The sequence below is a fragment of the Apium graveolens genome, chromosome 4 (assembly GCF_009905375.1).
Source record: "Apium graveolens cultivar Ventura chromosome 4, ASM990537v1, whole genome shotgun sequence".
NCBI lineage: Eukaryota > Viridiplantae > Streptophyta > Magnoliopsida > Apiales > Apiaceae > Apium > Apium graveolens.
The window spans coordinates 259,776,906-259,795,547 of record NC_133650.1 but is presented as its reverse complement, the minus strand read 5'-3'; the positions used below and the strand labels follow the sequence as shown (position 1 = coordinate 259,795,547).

At 39.6% G+C, this 18,642-nt stretch overlaps 1 non-coding gene across 1 annotated transcript; it reads left to right on the top strand.

Moving 5' to 3' along the window:
• The first annotated feature begins 8,743 nt into the window (after positions 1-8,743).
• LOC141722373 (small nucleolar RNA R71) lies at positions 8,744-8,850 on the top strand. The gene has a single exon (XR_012575392.1). It is a non-coding gene; the product is annotated as a small nucleolar RNA R71 (small nucleolar RNA).
• Positions 8,851-18,642: the final 9,792 nt, after the last annotated feature.

Below are 18,642 nucleotides of genomic sequence, written 5' to 3'. Positions count from 1 at the left end.
ATTTATCAATAATAAAACACTCATGAGATCACAACTTCATTATTACTTTCTTCTATAGCCATTGTTATTACCTTTAGCATGTGACAGTGATGATATTAATCGAATAACACGAAACTGATAAAAGCCAACTTTCATTGTACTAATACCATTCTACCAAACATCCACAATTAAGATAGAAGTTGAATAGTCATCAATTATGTTGAGTTCCTATATGTCTACAGAAATTGACAACACAACGATTTAAGCACAAGTTATTCCTTTTTGATTACATAGGGCAAATAAAACTGTTAGAGTTACCCACTAATCATGCACAACGTACATGAACCTATGCTAGCATGGCAAGTTCTAAATCTCAAGATCCACCGTCGCTTCACAAGAGATTAACACCCTATCTTATATGTTCGCGACGCACATAAGACGAATACGTACAACCAATACTAGATATCATGTAATCATCACATACTAAAGTATTAAACAATTAACTAAAGAATTCCATAATAAATCCGTTGCAACCCCATGATCACGATTAGCCCATAATAGAACTTATCGCCATCATGGGTTCATATGAAATCATGATAAACAAACACAAGAAAATAACAACTAAACTAATTATATTAAAACAGAGTATGTCACAAGAGTAAATAAGTCAAAGCAAGAAAACTAGCATCCAACGTTACAACGAAACAAGAATCACAAGAATATATGCTTCCTCTTCGTTGCTGTGTGCTAAATCGGTCTTCTTCCTTATCTCCTTCGCTTCTTGCGCAAAACACAATCTAAAACATAATCTCTTTTCATCTTCCCTATGAAAACGTCTCAAATCTACTTATATAATAGTCCCATAAAACTTAGATTACATAGAAGTTGGAAGCCAAACAGAAGTAGAAGTCTAAAATAATTCAGCTTTTTCCCCGACCCTGCGCGGCCGCTCAGCATTTCTGCGTGGGCGCGCAAGGCTGCTGCGCGGCCGCTCAGCATTGCTGCGCGGGCGCGCAGGACCCTACTGGAAAATTTCCAGGTTTGCTCCGTTTCTTCGCCGTAATCTACCCGTTCTTTTCCTCTCGCAATGGTGAACACATGCCAAGGCTTATTCTTGATGATTCCTTCTCCGAAATGCAACTAATACCCTGAAATGCATAAACACTAGAAAAACGCATCAAATACACAAAATACTTGATTTCAAGACACCAATTTAAGTCATTTTAAGACGTTCTAAGTGGTATAAAATGCCACTTATCACACCCCCAAACTTAAATCGATGTTTGTCCTCAAGCGTCACAGACTCAAAAACAAATAAAAATATGCATGAATGCAATCTATATGAAAATGCAACGATCCCCCTTACTACAATTAACCAACCAAATTGCCACGTCTCAACGAATGCAGTTAGACACTAAAGATCAATAAACTCATGCAAATGGACATACCGCCAGAAACGTGGTGTGTGCAAATGCTTAACAGATATGCTTTGGAACTAGACCAATTACTATGACTAGACTATCCTCAAGACAATCCTACGATTATACAAAGAATAAAAATTCTAGGCACAAAGTGATATACAACACTACAAGAACTCTAGAGCTTACTACGGAATCGTGCTTTTTATTTACAACTCAAATGCTTATTTGACCGTGCAATGAGTGAGGTCCACAAAAGACTTATACAATGGTATCCATGTAACGAGCATTAGGTTAGCGGATCCCAGACTCTAAAAGCCTTAGGTCACTACGCACAAAGTCCCCTAAGAACTTAATAACTCGAATACCAAAGAGCCCACTCTTGATCAATTATACAAATTTTTTTTTTTTCTCTCTGAGCAAGTGCGTTTCGCTCCATCTTACTCAACCCTAGACTACTCGCATAACATGCGAGCTGGCTACTAGCCATTTGACGCCTAGCCACAACTAGCAACAAATTCCATTTTTACTCCATTTTTTTTTCTTTTTCATGCCTTTACCACTAAGAACCTATTATCAAATTCTAAGCATAATAAATAGATTATCCTCGAAAATAATCAGATCATAACAATAATCTAGCCCTTAAGCATTCTCTAAGACTTAGTGAAAATACAAGTGCTTCTAGCATGCATATCAACCTACACAACTTAATAACACTTTAATGCTATCACTACACTCGCATCAATATCACAATTCAGTCGATAAATCATTGCAAAAGGGATCATGGTATATGCATGAGCTATATGATATGACAAACAAATAAAGCTATATAAAAAAAACTATATGGCAAAAATTATGCAACTATATGAACTAACTATCATGAATATGCAGCTATATGACACACACAAAATATTCCTTAACTACCACCCCCAAACTTAAAATCTTCACTGTCCCCAGTGAAGGTAGTAGAAAGGAACACAGGGTATACCTACTCGGAGTCATCATCATCATCACCCTCAGTGGGAGGAGTATCAGGCGGCGGGTATGCAGAGTCCTCACCAAAAACTGGCCACTGGATATCAGCTTCAAGGCCTCGAAAAGCAGTCCCTAATGCAAGGGTGAGCTCCTGAGCAAACCTGCTCTGCGTCTCATACATGGCATCCATCCGCCGTGAAAGCCTCCTATACTGGGCATCACCCATCCCAGCACCCTCCTGAGCTCTCGAAGAACCAGCCTCACCACGCCCTGGCCTAGCCATAGTAGCACCTCGTGCTGGACGCCCTCCTGGAAGACGATAACCCAGCCCATGCTCCTCAGGCTCACCACCGGTCCACTCCTGCATCCCATTCAGAGTGCCAGAATCTATCGGAGCTGCTGGCAACTGCAACTGCTCATGAGCCGGCCAGTTCACTCCTACTGCTCGGCATAGCTTCGTAACCATGGATGCATAAGGGATGTTCATATGCTTTGCTCCCCTCAAAATTTTTAGAATTCCTTGGTAGATAAACTCACCAAGGTCCACATAGTTTCCTCATTCAGAATTCCCCACAACAACTATGCTCTCTCAACCGTGACCTCGTGTGCATGTGAAGAAGGCAAAATATTAGCACATATAAATGCATTCCATGCACGGGCATACCTGTTCATGGCGATCGCCGGAAAGTGACGATACTCATTATTGGATGGACTGCGGTTCCAAACTGTGCCCGGTCGACAGAGAGTCGCACAAATCAAATCCAAGTCAAAATCCTCAGCAGTCTTTTCATTCCAGTTCTCCTCCTCGGGTTTCCTCTCTCGCTGTCCAATCACACGGCGAATCGCCGCAGGATGATAATCAACCGTCAGCCCACGAACTACAGAAAACCCATTCTTTTCAGCCTTCGCGTTCGCGTAGAACTCGCGAACAACACTCATCGGTACTGCTTCGGGTGACTCACAAAAAGCTATCCACCCCTTCTCTGCAATCATGGGCAACAACTCACCATCCCTCCCTGATGGTAAAAACCCCCTCTCCGTCAGAATCGGCTTCCCCAACAGCCTAGTGTACTCCTCCTCCGCAGCTCTGTCAGTTAACCGAGGCCTTGCAGCAGTACCCCTTGATGAATCAGCAGTAGGAACTGTGCTGCTGCTGTCAATAGTGCATGCTCTCTTGGGTGCCATTGATTTGTGAATAAAAGTGTGTAAGAACTGATTTTTTATGTTTATGAGAGGGTTTAAGTGTAGGAAGTTTGTGGGAGATATGTAGGATAGGTGTATGTATATATAGGGTGTGGAGTAGGTTAAATTAGATTAGGAGTGGGGTTGAGGGATAAAATCATGGGGTAATGGGAAAAGAATTCGTGGGTTTATGGGCTGTGATGGGTTTTTTTTGTATTTTTTTTTTTTCTGAACTGTAAAAAAATTTTCTGGAACTCGACCCCTGCGCGACCGCTCAGCACTGCGCGGGCGCGCAGAGGGTCTCTGGAAAAAAAAAATTTCAGCCCCTGTTTTCTGATTTTTTTGTGTTTTTGGATAGGTTATTAACTTATAAGGGTTCCTGTAACAACAATTCATGGGTTGCCTCCCACGCAGCGCTTCTTTTTCGTCATTAGCTTGACGTTCCGTACCTTTCTCACGTAGTCAACAACATGGCACTAACCACCTCTCGGTTTGCCATGTCCCCATAGTAGTGCTTCAACCGCTGACCGTTAACCTTGAATGCTTGGTCCGAATCATTCTCAAAAATTTCCACCGCTCCATGTGGAAACACAGTTTTGACAATAAAAGGTCCAGACCACCTTGATTTCAACTTCCCAGGAAAAAGTCGGAGCCGAGAGTTGAATAACAGAACTTGTTGCCCTGGCACAAATAACTTAGGATATAGCTTCCTATCGTGTCACCTCTTCACCTTTTTCTTATACATTTTGTTATTCTCGTACGCTTGAAGTCGAAATTCATCAAGTTCATTAAGCTGAAGCATTCTTTTCTTACCAGCTGCATATAAATCCAGGTTCAATTTCTTCAATGCCCAGTAGGCCTTATGCTCAAGCTCCGCCGGTAGATGACATCCCTTACCGTACACCAACTGAAACGGTGACATCCCAAGTGGAGTTTTGTATGCTATTCTGTAAGCCCAAACAGCTTCATCGAGCTTTAAAGACCAATCCTTCCTTGACGGACAAACAACCTTCTCTAGAATGCGCTTTATCTCTCTGTTAGACACTTCCGCTTGACCATTTGTTTGCGGATGATAGGCAGTAGCTACTCGATGATTCATATTATAACGCTGCATCATAGAAGTGAACTTACGGTTGCAAAAATGCGATCCTTCATCACTTATGATTACCCGAGATGTTCCAAACCTTGTGAAAATTTGCTTATGAAGAAAATTTAGCACTGCCTTTGCATCATTTGTCGGTAAAGCTTTAACTTCGACCCATTTTGAGACATAATCGACTGCCAGCAAGATGTACTGATTATTGCAAGACGAGATAAAAGGCCCCATGAAATCGATTCCCCATACATCAAAGACCTCGACTTCAAGCATCACATTTAATGGCATCTCATCCTTCCTTGACAAATTTCCCACTCTTTGGCAACGATCACACCTTAAAACAAACTGATGAGCATCCTTGAACAAGGTAGGCCAGAAAAAACCTGCTTGCAGAATACGAGCTGCCGTCTTCTCATCTCCATAGTGTCCACCATAAACCGTGGAATGGCAGTCTCGTAATATCCCCTCCGTCTCACAGAACGGGATACATCTCCTGATGATCTGGTCAGCTCCCTGTCTAAACAAATATGGTTCATCCCACATATACCACTTCACCTCATGCAGAAACTTCTTCTTTTACGCGGATGTCAAATTAGGAGGCATTATATTGCTGACAAGATAGTTTACAATATCTGCAAACCATGGTTCTTCCTCCTGAATTGCAAACAACTGCTCATCCGGAAAAGATTCATTGATTAACGTTCTATCTTGTGAAGTAGAATCGGGATTCTCCAACCTAGAGAGATGGTCAGCTACTTGATTCTCGGTACCTTTTCTATCTTTGATCTCTAACTCAAATTCCTGAAGTAAAAGCACCCAACGAATGAGTCTCGGCTTCGAATCCTTCTTAGAAACCAGATAGCGAATAGCTACATGATCAGTGAATACTGTCACTTTCGTACCAAGCAGATAAGATCGAAATTTCTCAAAGCCAAAGACTATAGTCAAAAGCTCCTTCTCAGTAGTGGTGTAGTTCAATTGGGCCCCATTTAAAGTTTTACTCGCATAGTAGACCACATGGAAGAGATTTTTCTTGCGCTGTCCCAGAACTGCACCTACCGCATAATCACTCGCATCACACATCATCTCAAACGGTTCTGTCCAATCTGGTGCTATAATAACTGGTGTCGTGATCAAACTCTCCTTGAGAGTTTCGAATGCTGCTAAACATTCATCATCAAATTTAAAAGGCACATCTTTCTCAAGTAAATTGCACAACGGCTTAGATATATTTGAAAAGTCCTTGATGAATCGCCGATAAAAACCTGCATGACCGAGAAAACTACGGATTCCTTTCACCGAATTAGGTGGTGGAAGATTTTCAATGACTCCCACCTTGGCCTTGTCCACCTCCAGACCTTTGCTAGAGACCTTATGCCCAAGGATAATGCCTTCACGCACCATAAAATGACATTTCTCCCAATTAAGCACCAAATTAGTTTCCACGCATCTTTTGAGTACGGCGCGCAGATTATTCAAGCATTCATCATATGAGTGTCCAAAGACGGAGAAGTCATCCATGAACACTACGACGTTATTTCCAATCATGTTAGAGAATATAGCCATCATACATCTCTGAAAGGTGGCCGGGGCGCCACATAACCCAAACGAAACTCTACGAAAAGTAAATGTGCCAAATGGACAAGTGAAGGTAGTCTTTTCCTGATCCTCTGGTGCAATACAAATCTGATTATACCCGGAATAACCATCCAGAAGACAAAAATACTCATGTCCCGCCAATCTGTCAAGCATTTGATCAATGAATGGGAGAGGGAAGTGATCCTTTCTTGTGGCTTTCTTCAATTTTCTATAATCCATGCATACTCTCCATCCTGTAACTGTTCGAGTAGGGATGAGCTCATTCTTTTCATTTGCGACCACAGTGATACCTCCTTTCTTAGGTACACATTGCACGGGGCTCACCCACGAGCTGTCAGAAATAGGATAAATGATGCCTGCATCTAGCCATTTCAAAATTTCTTTCTTCACCACTTCCTTCATGATCGGGTTCAGTCTTCGCTGCTGTTCCACAGTTGGCTTACTACCTTCCTCTAACAGAATTTTATGCATACAATATGAAGGACTTATCCCCTTGATGTCTTCTATGGTCCATCCTATAGCCGATTTGAATTCTCTCAAAATCCTTAAGAGCTTGTCTTCCTCACTACCTGAAAGGTCAGCTGAAATAATAACAGGTAACGTAGATGAATCACCTAAAAAAGCATACCTCAAGTGTTCAGGTAATGGTTTGAGCTCCAAGGTAGGTGCTTCCTCTATTGATGGTTTGAGCTTCCCTTCAGCATTCTTAAGGTCAGAAGTACCAAGAGATTCAAATGGTATGTCGAGCTTTCGCTTCCATGGAGAAGCGTTCAGATATTGTAATTGCTCGTTGTTATCTTCATCATCGCTGTCAAAATCCCCCACTAAGGCCTTTTCCAATGCATCAGACATTAGCATGTGATCGAGTTCCGAAGTAACTACGGAATCAATCACATCCACTTTTAAACACTCCTCATCTTCTGTAGGGAATTTCATTGCCTTGAATACGTTGAAGGTCACATCCTGATCTTGGACCCGCATAGTAAGTTCCCCTTTTTGCACATCTATCAAGGTACGACCAGTAGCCAAGAAAGGCCTCCCCAAGATTATGGGAATCTTCTTATCTTCCTCAAAATCCAGAATAACAAAATCTGCAGGAAAGAAGAGCTTATCCACCTTGACGAGCACATCTTCAACTATGCCCCTTGGGTAAGTAATGGAACGGTCCGCCAATTGTAGCGACATGTATGTGGGTTTTGGATTAGGCAGATCCAGCTTTTTAAAGATCGACAAGGGCATCAGATTAATGCTTGCTCCCAAATCACAAAGGCACTTGTCAAAAGTTAGATTGCCAATGGTGCAAGGAATGGTGAAGCTTCCTGGATCTTTCAGTTTTGGTGGTAACTTTTGCTGCAGAACAGCGCTGCATTCTTCCGTGAGAGCAACGGTTTCAAGGTCATCCAGTTTCACCTTCCTTGAAAGAATAGTCTTCATAAACTTCGCATAACTAGGCATTTGTTCCAGAGCCTCAGCGAAAGGTATATTGATGTGAAGTTTCTTGAACACCTCCAGAAACTTCCCGAACTGTCTATCCAGCTTTTGTTGCTGCAATCTCTTAGGAAAAGGTGGTGGAGGATAGAGCTGTTTCTCCCCTGTATTAGCCTCAGGCAGAGTGTGTTCAACAGTAGTCTTCCTTGGTTCCGCCACTTTCTCCTTTTGCTTAGATTTTTCATCTCTAACTTCAACTTCGACTTCTTTTGCCTTTTCAGCATCAGCTACTTTTCCAGACCTTAAGGTAATAGCCTTGACTTGCTCTTTAGCTTCCTTCCTGCCTGGTACTTCCGTGTCACTGGGAAGAGTGCCAGGTTGACGATTGAGCACTGCATTGGCTAATTGACCGATTTGATTTTCCAAGGTCTTGATAGAAACCGCCTGACTCTTGCACAACAGCTTAAGTTCCTCAAAATCAGCACTAGTAGGTGCAGCTGCACTTCCCTGTTGAGGATATGATTGCCTTGTAGCATACTGCTGTGGTTGCTGGAATCCAGGTGGGTTAAACTGTTTACTCACTCCTTGCTGATATGGTGGCTGAATAGCATTCTGATTATTCCCCCAGCTGAAATTTGGATGATTTTTGTTGTTAGGATGATAGGTTGCTGGCACAGGCTGCTGTTGTCGCTGATAATTATTCACATACTGAACAGATTCGTTGACAAGAGAACACTGATCCGTAGCATGAGAACCTGCACAAAGCTCACAAACCATAGCTATTTGATTAACTCCATACGTAGCCAAAGAATCAACCTTCATTGATAGCGCTTGGAGCTGGGCTGCAATAGCGGTGGCTGCATCAACTTCCAGAATACCTGCTACCTTGCCTGACGTCATCCTCTGAGTTGGGTTTTGATGCTCATTTGCAGCCATCGTCTCGATAAGATTATACGCCTCAGTATAGCTTTTAGCCCATAAGGCGCCTCCAGCTGCTGCATCGAGCATGGGCCGAGATTGGGCCCCCAAACCATTATAAACACCAGTGATTACCATCCAATCCGGCATTCCATGATGTGGACATTTTCTCAACATTTCCTTGTAGCGTTCCCAAGCCTCGCACATAGATTCTGTAGGTTGCTGCGCAAACTGAGTAAGAGCACTCCTCATAGCAGCAGTCTTTGCCATTGGATAAAACTTCACCAGAAACTTTTGCGCAAGATCTTGCCACGTAGTGATGGACCCAGCTGGTTCAGAATGTAACCAGTCTTTAGCCTTATCCCTCAGTGAGAATGGGAAAAGCCTCAACTTGATAGCCTCATCAGTCACGCCATTATACTTAAAAGTGCTGCAGATCTCGACAAAATTCCTTATGTGCATGTTGGGGTCTTCAGTTGCCGCTCCTCCAAAAGAAACAGAATTCTGCACCATCTGAATAGTGCCCGGCTTGATCTCAAAGGTGTTAGCTTGAATAGCTGGATGAAGGATGCTTGACTGAATGTCATCAATTTTAGGCCGAGAAAAATCCATAAGAGCTGGATCAGCTTGAACAATACGATCTCCCATGTTTACTGGTTCTTTCTGCTCAGTTCCTGAATCCGAATCCTCAAAATCTAACTTCTCCGGTGTATCAAGAACTTCGTCTTTCTCCTCAGCTGTATCTAAGGTCCTCTTGCGAGCACGAGAACGAGTTTGCATAAACGTTTGCTAAAGTACCTGAAACACAACCGAAAAGAGTAATTAACTACTACGTCCTAATCACTGAGTCCTAATGACCAATGATGGTAAGTATATAAACTAAACAAATACGCCGAGTCCCCGGCAGCGGCGCCAAAAACTTGTTAGGGCGAAATCACGCACTAATATTCACGCAAGTATACGCATTCGCAAGTAATATAGAATACTTTCTAGTTCGTTCCCTCAGAGACTCAGACTAAGTTATTGTCTAATTAAACTCACTCACCAATGTATGATTACTTCTCAATGTTAAGATAACACTTAAAATTATTGATTAAATATTAACTATAATTAACTACTTAATTAACCACTTAACTAACACTTCAATTTATCAATAATAAAATACTCATGAGATCACAACTTCATTATTACTTTCTTCTATAGCCATTGTTATTACCTTTAGCATGTGACAGTGATGATATTAATCGAATAACACGAAACTGATAAAAGCCAACTTTCATTGTACTAATACCATTCTACCAAACATCCACAATTAAGATAGAAGTTGAATAGTCATCAATTATGTTGAGTTCCTATATGTCTACAGAAATGGACAACACAACGATTTAAGCACAAGTTATTCCTTTTTGATTACCCACTAATCATGCACAACGTACATGAACCTATGCTAGCATGGCAAGTTCTAAATCTCAAGATCCACCGTCGCTTCACAAGAGATTAACACCCTATCTTATATGTTCGCGACGCACATAAGACGAATACGTACAACCAATACTAGATATCATGCAATCATCACATACTAAAGTATTAAACAATTAACTAAAGAATTCCATAATAAATCCGTTGCAACCCCATGATCACGATTAGCCCATAATAGAACTTATCGCCATCATGGGTTCATATGAAATCATGATAAACAAACACAAGAAAATAACAACTAAACTAATTATATTAAAAAAGAGTATGTCACAAGAGTAAATAAGTCAAAGCAAGAAAACTAGCATCCAACGTTACAACGAAACAAGAATCACAAGAATATATGCTTCCTCTTCGTTGCTGTGTGCTAAATCGGTCTTCTTCCTTATCTCCTTCGCTTCTTGCGCAAAACACAATCTAAAACATAATCTATTTTCATCTTCCCTATGAAAACGTCTCAAATCTACTTATATAATAGTCCCATAAAACTCAGATTACATAGAAGTTGGAAGCCAAACAAAAGTAGAAGTCTAAAATAATTCAGCTTTTTCCCCGACCCTGCGCGGCCGCTCAGCATTGCTGCGCGGGTGCGCAGGACCCTACTAGAAAATTTCCAGGTTTGCTCCGTTTCTTCGCCGTAATCTGCCCGTTCTTTTCCTCTCGCAATGGTGAACACATGCCAAGGCTTATTCTTGATGATTCCTTCTCCGAAATGCAACTAATACCCTGAAATGCATAAACACTAGAAAAACGCATCAAATACACAAAATACTTGATTTCAAGACACCAATTTAAGCCATTTTAAGACGTTCTAAGTGGTATAAAATGCCACTTATCAGATACCAATTGTTAGGTCACACACACATGGTAGAGGGGGTGAATACAGTGTATAGTACACTCAAATCGAACTTTAAGAACTTAAGTAACAGAAAACAAACTTTATTGAAACAATAAACTCTGTTACAGTATGGAACTGTTACCTCTCAGTGATGAACAAATATCACGAGAGCTGCTAGGGTTACAATGAATAATCTTCTCTAATAATGATAACACTTATAGTGTAAACCCTATATCTGTGTTTATATACTACACAGTTACAAGATAATCGCTAATTGATATGGAATATAATTCTGCTTCCTAAAATATATCAATCAGATATCTTTTCTTCCAAGTATTACATTCTTTACGGAATTCCTTCTTCATGCATATCTCTTCTTATGTTTATCTTGATCTTCTTTCCTTTAATCAGCTACTGTCCTTATCTGATTGTCCTTCAGCACTTAAGTTCTGATATCTATCTTCTGATGATTATCTCCTGATAATATACGTACTGATATCCTTAAGTCCTGACTTCCAGTATAAGTACTGATCAACAGTTAAGTACTGATTTATCCTATTCAAGTAAGATCTGAAAGCTAAACATAAAACATATTAGCCATGACATTATCAAATATATCTAACAGATCAGCCTGTACCGACCTCCATCCGGTCTTTAAGGTACCAATGGCATAATTTCAGCCTTAAACTGGACTAGCCCCGCTAGCCTCTTACTATGACTGGACTAGTCCCACTAGCCTCTTACGTCCCAATCCAATCTATCAGGAATTCGTTTGGAAAACCTTGAGTTGGAAAAAGATAGGTTTACTAAATTCATTTTATCATTATCAAGAATATGAAATCATTCGGACTCTTTCAAGTCGAAACTCATTCTTAAGTTCAATTTCAAGAATTTAAAGTTAAGGAAATGAATCAAGGATAAGCAAAGTTCAATTCTAGGGATCTTAATCAATGGTAACAAGGTACTCAAGTTAGGGAAATCAAAATTGTTTCAAGGATCAATAGAGTATAAGGTAAACAAGGAATGAAGCATCATTACAAGGGGTTCGTAAAGGTACTTATAGGGCTTACAACAGTTCATGGTATAACAAGTAAATAGGAAAAAGAATGAGTTACCAAGGGTTGGATCAATAAGCTTATCAATAAAAAGTTCACAAGATCAATGATGGGGTATCTCAAGAATCGATAACAGGGGTACATTACTTTAACAGTTCAATACTCTACATGGCATGAACAATATCCTCTTTTTAACCATTTACACAAGTAAGTAGAGTTACTTACCTGAATTCGCTTTCCTGAAGGTTGAATTACTGCCACCTACCTTTCCATTTCCTAGCCTGAATGCCCTCACGCTCCGAATCTACAATCCAAAACCAAACCTTAATTAGTTTCTCAACTCACGTTCCCGGAATATTCACTCAATAGGATAACTCGATTTTACTCTTAACTCGAACTATACGAGTATAGCTTATACACACATGCACATAGCACATAACACATTCTTTACTCATAGCCTTTATATCTTTATATACTCAATAATCAACTTATATTCGCTTTTATCTCGACTGATCCTCAAATCAAACTATTATAACTAATACGAGTACACGATTCATTCACAACTAAATCTTTACGACCACAACTATCACTTATAGTTCTTTAAAATCAAACAACTTAATTCCCCTTTTCTTTTATCCCCTAATTCGAACCACATACCACAATCAAACAAACAAATCTATAGATATTCACATATACACACCCAATCATTCTTTCGATTATCAAAAAACAAGTTTTGACTTTTAATTCCTATGGCCTATTCGGCCTTATTGTACTTACTAAGCACAAAATTAATCAAATACTCACTTTAGCTCACATAAACACATAGCTCAATCAAAACCTTCAAAAGAATCATTTTCTTTTAACATCAAAATTCGAACCACAATCCTATTTATACAATCGAATTTCTCAAAAATTACACTATGCAACTTTAGTTTTTAGCATGCAAAGATCTTGTTAAGAATTATATTAAATCTTCTCAATCATTTCTAGCATAACCAACATTTAAACTAACACCCTTTTCACTCGAATAATTTTATAAAAATGTGCAAAGGTTCAATAAACCTTATTTAAATCAAACAATTCTCTTAAATCTATTTAAAAATTAACAAATCACGTATTCATGCATAAAAACAAGCAAGCACATATATTCACACATCACAACTCATGTCTGATCATAAATTTTTCCCTTTTTATCATTATTCCTCTTTACGCGTACCGGGTCACGTTCTGCCGGACGGCCCGACGCTCAGCGTTTCAATTAGGCTTCTCAATTACCTTTACCAACCGACACGTTATTAGAACGCAATACTTTCTTAAACATTTCATTTCACATATTAACATATATTCCACATTTTAAACACTTTAATCCCTTTTTAGGACGGGTTTCGTTCTACCTGACGGCCCGACAACACAGCTTAACTCCTAAGCTGGCTCTTTAAATTGGAATGCATCTATCTATGCTCCTAGATACTAATATACAATAAAGATAATTAATCATCACTTAATCACATAATTTATAATCACATAAATCATACTTTATTCACTTAATTACGTCGCGAATTTCCCAGTCGTTACAATCTACCCTCCTTAAAAGGATTCTGTCCCCAGAATCTAGTCTAAGCAAATAGATGGGGATACTTTTCTTGCATTTCACTTTCTAATTCCCAAGTTGATTCTTCCACTATTGGATTTCTCCATAACACTCTAACTAGAGGTACAACTTTATTTCTAAGTGTCCTCTCCTTTCGGTCTAAGATTCGAACTGGTTGTTCCACATAAGAAAAATCTGGTTGAATTTCCACTGGTTCCAATTCGATCACATGGTTCACATCAGTATTATACTTCTTTAGAAGAGATACATGAAATATATTATGAAGATGTTGCATTTGCGGAGGTAGCGCTAATTCATATGCCACTTTTCCAACTCGTCGCAGTACTTCGAATGGTCCAATATACCTAGGACTCAACTTCCCTTTCTTTCTGAATCTGGTTAGACCTTTCCAAGGAGATATCTTTAACAAGACTTTGTCTCTAGGTTCGAATTCCATATCTTTTCGTTCTCGATTTGCAGACTTCGTTTGTTGATCTTGAGCATCAATTAATCTTTTTTGAATCATTTCCACCTTTTCTTTTGTTTGTTGAACTAGCTCTGGGCCAATTAATTTGCGCTCACCCACTTCGTTCCAATATGTAGGGGATCTACATTTTCTGCCATACTACGCTTCATAAGGCGGCATGCCAATGCTTGCGTGATAACTGTTATTGTAGGAGAACCCAATCAATGGCAAATGATCGTCCCAATTTCCTTTGAAATCTATTGCACAAGTTTGCAACATATCCTCGATCGTTTGTATTGTCCTTTCATTTTGTCCATCAGTCTGCGGATGATATGTCGTACTCATTTTCAGCTTAGTTCCCAAATGGTCATGAAATTGTCGTCAAAATCTCGAGTTAAACCTTGGATCTCTATCGGACACGATAGATACAGGAACTCCGTGACGCATTACAATCTCGTCCAAGTACAATTTGACTAATTTTTCTAATGAAAACCTTTCATTTATCGACAAAAAATGTGTCAATTTCGTCAATCGATCGATTACTATCCAAATCGCATCATGATTAGACTTGGTTCTAGGTAATCCTACCATGAAATCCATCGCGATATATTCCCATTTCCATTCTGTTATGTCTAGTGGTTGAAGCAATCCACTCGGTCTCTGATGTTCCGCTTTTACTCTTTGACACGTATAACATTTACTTATCCATTCCGCAATTTCCTTCTTCATGTTCTGCCACCAATACCTCTCTTTTAAATCCTTGTACATTTTCGTACTTCCAGGGTGGCTTGAGAATCTCGAGTTATGCGCTTCATGCAAAATCTCGTGCTTTAGCTCCACAACATTTGGTATCTAAATACGTGAGTTAACACGATATATTCCTCTTTCATCCTTTTGAGCTTTGATTTCTTCTCCCGATAACTTATCCCTTTCGTGATTCATCACTTGCTCTTGACAACATCGGATCTTTTCTAAAATTTCAGGTTGATATGACATCGCATATATTGCTTCACCTCCAATTTCTGGAGTCTGCACCTCTATTTCCATCCTTTCAAAATCCTTGATCAATTCCTCCGACAATGTTAACATATTCAATCTTTCCTTGCGACTTAGAGCGTCTGCTACCATATTTGCCTTTCTAGGATGATATTTTATTGCACAATCATAATCTTTGATCCATTCTAACCATCTTCTTTGTCTCATATTCAACTCCTTCTGAGTGAAAATATACTTTAAACTCTTATGATCTGTATAGATCTCGCACTTTTCCCCGTATAAATAATGTCTCCAAATCTTAAGGGCAAACACAATTGCTGCCAATTCCAAATCATGCGTGGGATACTTTTGCTCATGCGGCTTGAGTTGCCTTGACGCATATGCTATTACCTTTCCGTGTTGCATTCGCACACATCCAAGTCCTTTATACGAAGCATCGCTGAATATTACGAATTCTCCTTTTTCATCAGGTAATACCAACACTGGGGTGGTTACCAACCTCTTCTTTAATTCTTGAAAGCTTTCCTCGCACTTATCCGTCCACACAAATTTCTCGTTCTTTCCTGTCAACTTAGTTAATGGAACATCAATCTTAGAGAAATCTTGTACAAACCTTCTATAGTATCCGGCTAATCCCAGAAAACTTCTGACTTCCATAGGAGTCTTGGGTCTTTCCCAATTTATCACAGCTTCAATCTTAGCTGGGTCTACTTTGATTCCCTCTTTATTAACTACATGACCAAGAAATTGCACTTCCTTTAGCCAAAATTCACACTTCAAAAATTTGGCATACAACTTTTCTTTTCTCAGAATTTCCAAGGAAATCCTCAAATGCTCCTTGTGATCTTCTTCCGTCTTGGAATAAATCAATATATCGTCAATAAACACTATAATGAACTTGTCCAGATATTGCTTAAACACTCTGTTTATAAGATCCATAAATGCGGCTGGCGCGTTCATCAAACCAAACGCCATTACCAAAAACTCGTAGTGTCCATATCTCGTTCAAAATACTGTCTTGGGTATATCTTCCGCTTTAATCTTTAGTTGATGATACCCAGATCTTAAATCAGTCTTGGAGAAACACGAAGCTCCTTTTAACTGATCAAACAAGTCATCGATTCGCGGTAGAGGGTACTTATTCTTAATCGTCAACTTATTTAATTCACGATAATCAATGCATAACCCCATACTTCCATCCTTTTTCTTTACAAACAATACCGGTGCACCCCACGGGGATACACTCGGGCGAATTACTCCTTTATCCAATAATTCTTGCAACTGTGCTGCCAATTCCTTCATCTCGACTGGCGCCATACGATAGGGATCTTTTGATACAGGTTCCGTTCCGGGAGCCAAATCAATCGTAAACTCGATTTCTCTATCTGGAGGTAGTCCAGACAATTTATCTGGAAACACATCAGGAAAATCTCTTACTACTGGAATATCTTCAATCCTCACGGATTCTTTTTGCACGTTCTTAATATGAGCCAAATAAACTTCGCATCCTTGATGTAATAATCTCCTCGTCTTGATATCCGTTAAAAATTTCTTCTCTTATCTTTTCCCTTTGAATATCACCTCATCACCATCCTTAGTTCTTAACTTCACCTTCTTACTTTTACACTCTATTTGCGCCTCATAGTTTGACAACCAATCCATTCCTAATATAACCTTGAATTCTCCTAACTTAAAAGGAATTAAGTCAGCAGAAAAGTGCCGACCTTCTATAACCATATCACAATTGGAACAAACCTTATCAACAATAACTTTTTCTTGATTTGCTACCTCTATAATCAAATTAGGTTCTAGTGGGTACGCAATATAATTTAGTTTATCAAGAACACTTTCAGAAATAAAAGATCTAGTAGCTCCAGAATCTATCAATACTTTTATTTCTACTGAGTTAATAACGAGCATACATACCACCACATCCACATCTTGCACAACATCTTTCATTGTCATATTAAAGGTCCTAGCTCTGGGTTGAGCTGACGGTGCTGGGAGAGACGGCGGTCCAGCAATCCTAAGAACATTGGCCTTTTGAACAGGCTCCTTGCATTTTCTGGCCATATGGCCCACCTTTCCACATTTGAAACAAGCTAAGTCAGGCTTCTTTGCTCCATTTGGACATTCTGATGAGTAATGCCCTTTCTGGTTACACTTGAAACAGGTCACGTCCAACTTATTACATCTTCCTGGGTGTCTCTTCCCACACACCTTGCATTCTTGAATCCGAGGTCTGTTATCTTTTCCCAGTTGTCCTGCTTTCTGGAAACAGTTCTTCTGGGCTCCGTTACCGGGTTTAAACTTCTGAAACTTTTGGTTCTGACCTCCACCATTCTTAACAAATTTCCCTCTAAACTTTGAACTTCCTTGCTCTTGCTCTAATCTTTCAAACTTCCTTTTCCTTCCTTTATTTTCTCTTTTCGCAGCTTCATGCTCTCCTTCTACTATCATTGCCTTCTGTACCAAGGCGGCATAATTCTTGATCTCCAACAACGCCACTTGACTTCTAATCCATGGCTTAAGTCCCTGTTGGAACCTTTTGGCCTTCTTTGCCTCCGTATTTACATACTCAGGTACGAATCTAGACAACTCCGAAAATTTCACTTCATACTCCGCTACCGATATATCTTCTTGTCTAAGGTCCAAAAACTTCATCTCCAACTGGTCTTGCATATAACTTGGCAAATATTTATCCAGAAAAATTTTAGTAAACTTCTCCCATGATAAGTCCTTTCCTTCCAGCAATGCCTTCAAAGATTCCTACCAGAAACTCGCTTCATCCTTAAGGTAATAACTCGCATACTGAGCTTTCTTGTCATCCTTAACTTCTGCTAACTCAAACGCTTTCTCCATTTCTCTTAACCACGACGTGCTTTTATCGGATCCAGAAAACCTAAGAATTCTGGGGGATGAACAGATTGAAAGTGTTTGAAGTTTCCAACTTTAGGGGCTACAGGTTGTTGCAAAACCTGAGCAAGTCTGCTCATCATGGTAGTTTCTGGATTCACTTCTGGGTCTTGGGTTTGAATTTCTTCTTCTTGGTGATCTGGTGAGTTGGCCATTTCTTACAAACCTGATTGAGCAATTATTTAGAAATACGATAGCATGGCGTATATAAAAACATTTATTATGAAATCCCTTTTGCGGGTTTTAAGCTTTACCCAATTTTGCACATGCAATCCTATTACTATATAATTCTCATATCAGTGTTATTTTCTCATGGCACAGGGTATGATATTACGGGATTTTAAACACGGTTGTATGAAAACATGGCATTCAGAACAATTTATACAGATTTTTAGGGTGCACAATAGGAAACAAGATATATAATGGATTCATAAACCAAGGGTACATAAATAAGAGTCTGGTTATCATAAATTCAGGAATAAGGTACAACAATATAACATGGTTAAACAAAGGAAAAAATGGAAAATATCCCCTATCTACCCTTAACTTCTAACAACTACTATTACATAGTTCCGAGATACGATACAACAAATGAAAAAGGGATTCCGACATCTGACCAAGTATCCCTAAGCCTACCGGCGCTGAAAAACAACCACTACGGGCTCAACCAAAAGTCCCGCCTGATCAATACTAACATCTAATCATCCCG